Genomic DNA, 10370 nt, shown 5'->3' on the forward strand with positions numbered 1-10370 from the left:
TACTATTTATATTTTTATATTCTTTTCTTAAGTTTCTGCTACTTGGCATCATAGGACACAACTGTCAACCAGCTGGGTATTTTCTCTGGTCCATTCTTATATGTGGCTGGAGGAGGATTTTTGCACAGAAGCCAGAAGGATAATCCAAGACACTCCTTTTCCCTGCAGCTCAGGGAAGAATGTCATTGCAGACACTATCTCCTTGCACACACCTTCCCATAACTCTAAGAAGTTCTTCCCATGTTGGTATGATGTACTGTTACATTAACTCAGTAAGTAACAGCAGGATCCTTCCTCCTGCACTGGAAATTGTTTTCAGTCCCCACATACTCATCATGAGCCTGGTGGTCCTGGCTGTCCTGATTGCTAAAGCTGGAGGCTTGGCTAGAGCATGCCACAGGTTCCTGCCCAGCCTGTGCACTCAGCTCCTTCACAGAGTAGGGAAGTACAGGAATAGATGCTACACACCGAGTCTCACCCAGACATGGAAGTATAGAGGTGCCACATGTCCTCATAGGTCCAGAAGTGTTGTCACATACTTTATCATCTTCACTGCATTCCTCAAGTCACAGCTGTCTCAGGATAGACCAGAAATTAAATCTTAATGATCTGTTTGGAAGCAAACCCAGCACATACAGGCAATTGTTCCTACTAGCTGTGTCCTAACTCCCTTTAGGTTTGAGGTAGCCTAACACATCATAGAATCATAGAATAGTTAGGGTTGGAAAGGACCTTAAGATCATCTATTTCCAATCCCCCTGCCATGGGCAGGGACACCTCACACTAAACCATGTCCAAGGCTCTGTCCAACCTGGCCTTGACACTGCCAGGGATGGAGCATTCACAACCTCCCTGGGCAACCCATTCCAGTGCCTCACCACCCTCACAGTAAAGAATTTCCTCCTTATATCCAACCTAAACTTCCCCTGTTTAAGTTTTAACCCATTACCCCTTGTCCTATCACTACAGTCCCTAATGAAGAGTCCCTCCCCAGCATCCCTATAGCCCCTCCTTCAGATACTGGAAGGCTGCTCTGAGGTCACTTACAGTTTGACTGGTCCTTAAGTGTAGCTTCAAGAAATAGCTTTGAAAATTGATCTACTTAAAATTAAGAGCTAACACCTTTCTTGAGTACATGTAGCCTGTGTGGATAGAGCTCTCAAGCCACATCCCATGTCATTCTTATTTACAATAACACCATCATTAATATTAAGCATCTTCCATGTATAGAATTCCAAGCACCACTGGACTCCCAAAGGGATTTGTACTAATGTACAATTTTTTCAGATGTGATAAACTGACACGAAACCAGATGGACTCCCATGCCTATGATTACCAAGGACAAAGCAGCAGCAGGTTTAGAATCAACATCTCCTTTGTACAAATCCAGCCCTTCAGAAGCAGCAGCACCCCAGCCCTGATAATCTTCTCCACTGGTTTCTGGCATTGCTGCCAGGCAGATAATGACCATTCTGCATTTTCATTCACTCTCTATTCCAGTTAGTATTATCAATCAGAGCCTCAGGAACATTGCATGGAGATTACCTCATGATTATAGAACTTGGTTTTTATGGCACAATAGTTATCTATAGACTCAGGCAGCATTCCTTGTTGGAGAGGAGTGTATATAGATAGTGGCATATCGGTACGTTCCACAAACTGTCTACTGAGATTGGATTGCCTGTTTATTTAATATCCCATCTGTCAAGCATGACTATTTATACAGAAATCTAGGGGAGGAAAGAGTGCTTATGAGAAAGCACACACTATAAAATGAGCTTTTTAAAGTGCAGTGAGAAACTAAGAAAATCAAGGTCTGGGTACAAACCCTTTTGCCTGAAGTACATGCATATATATACGGACTACACAAATTGAAGTTACAATTCTGGGTTTTTTTTTTTTGTTCCAGAAGCAGCTTGACATTTGGAAGTCACTCCAAGCAGGTGGTTCATCTCTGCCTGTGGAAAACAGCATTGACTTCCCTGGAGTCCTTCTTTCCAAGCCAGGCACAGTGCTTGCCGTGCAAGCTTCTTGCGGAGAAACTGGCTGAAGTTCCAGCATTTATGATATTCCAGCCCTGGACTTCTCTTGAGGTAGTTTGTCACTCTTGCTAAAATATACTGGTAACACCATAGTTCATACTGGGATGAGACTGAATTCTTTTTCAGACTCTCGAATAGATGTGAATACATGCAAGGTCTAAAGCAAAAGGGTGCTACATCACATCCCTGAAAATTACACAGTCTCTGTCAAAAAAACCTCAACCAGAATCCAGCCAGTGTTCACAGTTTCACAGCTCTTGGCTGTGAGAGTCCAGGAAACACTCTAGTGACATGTCTTAGCTTTCAGTATGTCTGCCCTTATCACAGGCTCTAAAGAAATATTCCACAGAGAAATGAATTCTGCTCAGTAGATAAGAACTTGATGATTTAACATATGAAATACACACTTGCTATCATGCTTCCAGCAGTTGTCAACACTTGAATGATGTCCTGTTTAACTTCCACCTTAGCCCCATGTTCTCAGGATAATTGTACTATAAAGAGGGGTTAGACAAACCCTTCCTTTATTCTGCCATTGAAACTCAGTTACGAGTTGCTTAACCATAACTAAGGACAGAAGTGCTACTTGGCAAATACAAAACTTCTCAGCGTATACTGAACACAGTGACTGTAGTCAGCTTGTAAAGCTGAAGTGGGGAAAGGATGGAAATGATCTTGCTCTTGTACATAGGCTAGTGGGAGATGAAGGCAGATTCCCCGGAAAGACACCCACCATCCAGAAAACCTGGCCTAGTCCAAAGGCAAGAGATTTACTTCTCGTAAGTGTGTAAGCTCCATGGATAAATCAGCCTTAGCAGTGGTGATTACAGAAGACAAAAATAGGAAGAAAAACCAAATTAAGCCACGCTTCCCTTCACTTTGGTGGCAGTGATTTGTCAAAAGGGTGTCCAGACTTGTAGCCTGGGAGTGTTTACATTGAATCAATGGCTGCTCTTATGCCTCCCAGCTCCAATGACACGGAAGCATGCACACGTTTAGTTGTAATTTAAAATAGTATCAGAGCATGTGTGAGCTTGAGCTGTCCCGAGTGAAAAAGGAAGGCAACGTCCATGGTAGCTGTGCTTCAGTGGCTTGATAGGACAGGTCAGAAATAAAATGAAGTAACACTGATATCAATCGAAAGAATTACAGCAGTAAGGAGAGCATAGCTCCATTCAGAGGTACTATGTCACAGAATTTCCAAAATGAAATTTCCTCAGGATTTTATTTTCAGGGAAAATTAGAAAAATACATTCTTTACACCCCATCCTTTACATACTAAGTTTTCACATAACTTTGAGTTAGTTCACTGATGCATTCATTGGTCTGAACCTGATATATACCTTAACTAGACAAAGTATTCTCTTTCTTTTCATTGCAGTAATTTTCTCAGATGATTGAAAATACTCTTTCCATTTCCTCTATCTTGTTATGAGATGGATATAATAACATGTACCTACCTCATACTTATTTTTGGCATCCCAAGAATCTATTTGCCTCAACAAAATTAGGTTTAATGATTTGGCATCTGATAGGATTTTTTTTGACAAACTGTCTTTAGCTTGGTGCAGGCATTATGAAGTAAAGCACCTCCCACCAGTATTCTTTAAGTCAGTAATCTTGAACTACTTTTTGCTTCTTGTCCATTCTCAAGGTGTAGGTGTATTAATTTATGCAGCAGACACTGAACTTCTCAGAAAGCAGCAAGAGAGATTATATACTTATACATTTTAATGAGCTATAACAACTGGTTCTAGTTCAGAAATATAAATGCTGGTGGAAGCAAGACTTAGAGAAACAAAATCAAGCAAAATAGGGGAGAAGAGGTCATGCTGTTTACCTTAACCAGTGGGTTTTTTTTCTTTAGGCACAAAAGTGCTGAAGCTTTCAAACAAACAGCTAAACCCTTTCCCAATTAAATCATAATTGAAGTGAATGAAGCTCACCTACAGTTTTGAACTATCATTCTGCAGTTCAATGCAGGGAATAGCTATATAAAATTCATGTTTCAGGTGACAAAAAAAAAAAGTGAAGCAAGAAAAACAACTCCAAAACAATCAATCCAAACATAGCTTTCAACTCAAGCTTTTTTTTTCTGCTTAAGAAAACATGCCCAACCTATTTTGACAATCTTACTATATTTTCAATCTAAAACATGGAAAAGTTTGGGTTTTTTTGAGGTTAAAAAAAAGTTATCTGAACTCTTACGGAAGTATTGCCTTGATTTGAAAACTCCAATGTGTATTGGTTTTGGTTTCTGCTTTTGAAGAGGTTTATACCCCTTCCAGTTATATTTTCAGTAATGTAAGTTAACAGCCAAACATGGCTGTTAACAGCCTGATTCTGTTAATGACTAACTGGCACAACTCTAATAGATGGAAAGCTATAAATGGCTTTTGGACACAACTACCATTTAAAGAAGTGTGTTATAGCTGCCCTGTGAGGAAGAGCCCTGAGACTGTTATGATACAGAGCAATAAAATTAAGTACAGGCTTCAGTAATTTGATTCTATTATTTGTAAATTTGTAGATGGCTGGGAGAATAATTTTTTTTTAGGTTTCCATGATTCTTGAATTTCCACTAATAAAAATATAAGTGATAGTTCTATTATTATCTTGTTTAAAATTCATCAGTCAGCAAAACACAGAGTAGGCAATATCATGGAATCAGCACATCAACCATATGTGTCTGACTGCAGTATAATCAAAACAAACAGCCTGTAAATTGCCCTCAGGTGAAATCTGTTCATCTGGGCAAATCCACAAATGTTTATAAATACTCAGCACTGGGAAGTGCAGATTCAGTCTAAAAACTAAAAAAAAAAAAGTCAATCATTCAATTAAAAGGGTAGAATCATAATAAAGATTATTCAAATTGGCTTTACCCAAGATCCTTTTGAAGTACCTGCTCTTCTAAGCTACAGTGCTTTAGAAAAATACATCAAGGGAAGAAGTCCTGGCTCAGCTAACAATGACAAACTATCTATTATCTTGAATGAATGCAGGGTTTCAATCCTGCTATTTAAACAGTAAGACAAGGAGTCTGCTGTTTTCTATTTACTGCAGTTCATTTTTGTACACATGGCACAACAGGCACTACTCCAACCATCAGTAGCCTTTGTTCATAAATCCCAAGTAACAGGAGCCCTTTACTCTTCTCTGGTTCCAATGCATGGTAATGCCTTGTTACTCTAGTTTTGAACTGGGTTTTAATTTGTATTTTATTTACTCTGCTTTTTAGAATTCCAATTTCCTTTTTAGTTCAATGAACTCTGATCACCAAATCTGAGGAAGCAGTAAGAAGGTAAGTGCCAAAAAAGATGGTATTTTCCCTTGCTCCCAGATGAAGAGCATTGGTGCTAAAGGCTGACATACTCAGTTTCTTGCAGCAGCCAGCAACAGAACCTATATCAGTCCACTGATCCAGGAGATCTAGACAAACTGTAAGAACTAGTCATTCACTAGATATAGGTGACTGAGAAACAGCATTCCTTTCCAAACAGCCCAGCGATGCGGTATGTCAGTTGGATCATGGTCTGGGAACAATTTTTCCCCACTTTTCTTTTGAACAACTTGATTTTACCAGTGCACCTTCAGGCACTCCAGCACACACAGATGCCTGGTGAGATTTTGGAAGTTTTGAATGCAGACAGTAATTGCTTACTTCCACAAGCTCCTCCATGATCTGCCAAGCAGTTCTCCAGCTATTGCAACTAAAATACACTCAGAGGAGGGTGTAGGGTGCTTATCTAGCTTTCCCTGAGGATGCTCAGCAACAGTATTCTGAGTTATTAAGCACCATGCTCCTTAACAGTACCACAAATATCATTACTTCTTTATAAAAGAAAACCCCTAATCCTCTCTTCACACTGGACTTTTTCAAAGACCTGACACAGTCTTTAAGGGAATCTTTCTTTGTACATAGCCTGTACTCATGATCTGAATTAATTTAGCATAACATGGACTTTGCACACTTGTACAAAGACAGCTAGGTTGGTTACTGTGGGTCAGGAATCAGAGCAAGACAGAGTTTTGGCTTAAGGACTTTGTGAATCAAAGCAGCATGCTGGGGAAAAGCTGTCAGAGTTCTGAACATGGCTGTTCATTGTGTGGAATTTCTGTTGCTGTCTTGTTCTGTCTCAAAGTTAATCAACTGAAATCCATCTGAAATGAAGTGTAAACTGTGCATTGCGCAAGCTTATCAGTGCTATTCTGAATTATATCAGCCAGAGAGAATTTAGCCAGTCTAGGTGGGGCCCAGAAACATGCATCTCACATTGTATCTGGGAGTTATTAATGATTTTGTTTAAACTCTGTATTAGCTTATGAGAATTTGGAGAAACAAAGAAATTCCTGTACAATTTTACATTTCCAAGTCTTTACTAGACCCCACAAGTATATGTGGGAAGCAACCAAAACCTCCCTGAAGATTACTTACATCTACTAGCTTTACTGCTACACTTTGATCACCCTTCGTTCTTCGCACATCATGACAGAGGTAATTGTTTCCTGACAGCCCAAAAAAGACTGTATCAGATTAGTTTTGCTATGGGGCTAGACTAAAGTACAAATAGGTAAAATGTACAAGTAATTGGAAGGAAAGAGGGTAACTAAACTCCAAGTGGCACATCCGGCAAGAACACATTTGGGCCCGGGGCAGCTACAGCAATCAGGTGTCTCAACTCCCAGTCCAATTACTTCTGTAGAAGGCCATTTCATGAGTAACCATGGCTTTTCCAACCCCATATTTATCTTATTTATAAGGCTTTCTGTGGCTGCTAACTTTAATCTAAGATGGAATGATCCTCCTAGTTAATTATCAACTAGGAGGAAATGACTGTCCAAGTTTACTTCAACACATACAAACAAACTGTTGCTGGAACAATAAAACACATCCTGTCATGCCTTAGTATTTTATTAATGAGCACTGCACCTTACCTATAAAATTAAAAGGGAAACAATGCTTTCTTCTGCATTATTCTCCCATTTAGACAAGCTTAGTCTTTCAGGATGTGCTTATTGGTATTATATGCTGTTCCTACTCTGTTATGCTATCAATTCCAGTGTCCCACAGTACTGCTTCTCACTGCACATGTACCATCCAGGTGGTCCAGTCTAGAACAAGGCTATAATGGCAGCCATTTGCCAAGCAGCTCTCATTCAGAAAGATCAGAAATACTTTCAGTTGAAGAAGTGAGTCAATAGTAATGTGGTAAATTAAAAATTGACTATTACCATTTTCAAAAACAAAAGCAGAGACTATTGTATCTTGCTAATTTTAGACACTTGGACTTTGAAATATCTGACCAATTTCAATCATCATTCTCCATCCCTTCCTGGAACTCAGGAATTTAAAAGCTTTCCCTGTCCCCCTAAGTGGGGCAGGTTAGATCTGCAGAAATAGCAGTTTCAGCAGGTAAAAGGAGACATCTCATAATTGATCTTCCAGACTTTACAATTTGTACATGCTTATGTGAGCGTCACATTCCCCAACAATGACAAGTGCCTCCTGACTTCCTTCATAACACAGACTATGGAACTTGGTCCCCTTACCAAGTTCTTTGTGGTTGAGTAACAGAAAACCCATCTTACCCCTTGGACACTGCTCATGTTGTAGAAGTATAGAATCATAGAATAGTTTGGGTTGGAAAGGACCTTAAGATCATCTATTTCCAATCCCCCTGCCATGGGCAGGGACACCTCACACTAAACCATGTCCAAGGCTCTGTCCAACCTGGCCTTGAACACCACCAGGGATGGAGCATTCACAACCTCCCTGGGCAACCCATTCCAGTGCCTCACCACCCTTACAGTAAAGAACTTCTTCCTATATCCAATCTAAACTTCCCCTCTCTAAGTTTTAACCCATTACCCCTTGTCCTATCACTACAGTCCCTAATGAAGAGTCCCTCCCCAACATCCTTATAGGCCCCCTTCAGATACTGGAAGGCTGCTATGAGGTCTCCACACAGCCTTCTCTTCTCCAGGCTGAACAGCCCCAACTTTCTCAGCCTAACCTCATACAGGAGGTGCTTCAGTCCCCTGATCATCCTCATGGCCTCGTTCCAACAGTTCCATGTCCTTTCTATGTTGAGGACACCAGAACTGCACACAATGCTCCAGGTGAGGTTTCACGAGAGCAGAGTAGAGGGGCAGGATCACCTCCTTTGACCTGCTGGTCACGCTCTTTCTGATGCAGCCCAGGATATGGTTGGTTTCTTGGCTGCAAGCACACACTGAAGCCGGCTCATGTTCATTTTCTCATTGACCAACACCCCCAAGTACTTCTGTGCAGGGCTGCTCTGAATTTCTTCTCTGCCCAACCTGTAGCTGTGCCTGGGATTGCTCCGAGCAAGGTGTAGGACCTTGCGCTTGGCATGGTAGAGGTGGGGTCCAACTCAGAAATTCTTGGGCAAACTGCTTTCATGAGCATTGCTGTTGGCTGCTCTGAAAGTCAATTATAATACACTATATGAGAAAAGAAATGGCTGATATGTTTTTGGTTTTATCCTATTTTTGTCACTTCTATTTTTAAAATCAATTAAAGCTGTTGAGATTCATCAAAGAGGCAATAAGATGACAGACTGTGTAGCAGCAGGAGAAGACTGATAGAATACTTACCTCTCCTGCAGCTGTGCAATCAACTTGAAGATAGACTAAAACAACAGCCACAGGAGCTAGGGAAAACTTTACTGATGCAATGTGAAAATAGCTCAGTAAGTTTTAGATCCTGCAAAACAGGCCAGCTTGAAGAGAGGAAGGATCAGTTTTTTCATTTCTGGTTCTAAAGGGAGTGGGCAAGCCTCAGTAGGCCCAGTTCTTATGAGACATCTGTGCTACTGTCTCACTAGTTTTAGGGATTATTTAAAACATTGTTCTCCCATGGTTTTCCTTACCCTTTACAAATCCTCTTACATGACTTCCCATGTTTTATGAAGCTTCTGGTTTCAGCTGGAATAGAGCTAATTTTCTCCATAGTAGCTGGTGCAGTGCTGTGTTTTGGATGTTTAAGATGAAAACAGAGCTGGTAACACACCAATGGTTCAGTTATTGCACAGTAGCACTTGCCCTCATCAAGGACTGCTCAGTCTCTCATGCTCCGCTAGTGAGGAGGGCACAAGGAGGCAGGAGGGAGCAGACAGGACACCTGACCCAAACTGGCCAAAGGGATGGATATTCCATCCTGTAGATACTCAGTACAGAAACTGGGCCGAGTTACTCAGAAGGGGTCAACCACTGCTCAGGGACAGGATGGGGATTGGTAAGTGGGTGGGGAGCAACTGTATCATGCATCACTTGTCTTTCTTGGGTTTGACTCCTCTTTCATTACAGTTATTACTATATTGTAATTTATTTCTGCTGTTAAATTGTTCTTACCTCAATCCATAGGTTTTACTTTTCTGACTCACCCCCTTCCACTGGGGGGGAGTAAGCAAGTGCATAGTACTTGCCAGCTGGGGTTAAAACACCACAATGAGTCTACTTTGAAACCCTGGAGTTGGTCACGGAGCTGCTTAACAAACTAATCCGTTTTCCCAATTTGGCATTCTAATGTCGATGAAGAGCATTTAAGTTTATTTTCTCTTTCAGCTTCTTATGGCTTCTAAAATTGTGTACGCAGCCCTTAGGCCACAATTTCAGTATTGTCACCACTGCATAATAGCACAGATGCATTCCCAGACACCCAGAGAGGTAGAACTAACTGTAATATGGTTTTGATTACCCCTTGCTCTCACACCTAACAGGATTAAGGAAAGGTTGATGGTTTATGGAGCCATCAGATGCAAAGAAAAATAGTGCTTTTCAAAATTCAGCCCCAGTAGGCAAAGCTTGTGAATCACCAAGTTTCAAGATTCAAAGTCAAATGGAAAAACACAAACAAAAAAATCCCACCACTCAATATTTGCTTTGTTCTTTCCTGTTAGCTAAAATACCCATCATATTATTTTTATGAGTGACTATACAATGACATATCAAATGCTTTGCCTTGGCCTTGATGACTCCTAGTATCTATACTGAGCCTCAGGCCTCATACTGTAAGGAATGTACTTGAACAGTACATGCACTTACTATAAATTATATAGCAACTTCACTCAAATCTGTGCCAAGCCAGCCAGACATCTGCTATCTTTCTGTTGAAAGATGTAGGGAATACATTAAAATGTCAATACTTCCACCACAAAGCCAAATTAGTTTGTATCTATAGGAATTTGTGGTCATGGTCTTCCTAATTCAGTAACCAAGTTCTTGGGTCAGTTGAACTAAGCAAGTGGGTTGAAACCTGAAAGTTGCTACAAAACATGAAAATATTAATGAGACATGAACTTC

This window comes from Pezoporus wallicus, unplaced genomic scaffold (genome assembly GCF_028554395.1).
Source record: "Pezoporus wallicus isolate ANWC-B61680 ecotype Strahan unplaced genomic scaffold, APGP_CSIRO_Pwel_v1 contig_4161, whole genome shotgun sequence".
Taxonomy (NCBI): Eukaryota; Metazoa; Chordata; class Aves; order Psittaciformes; family Psittacidae; genus Pezoporus; species Pezoporus wallicus.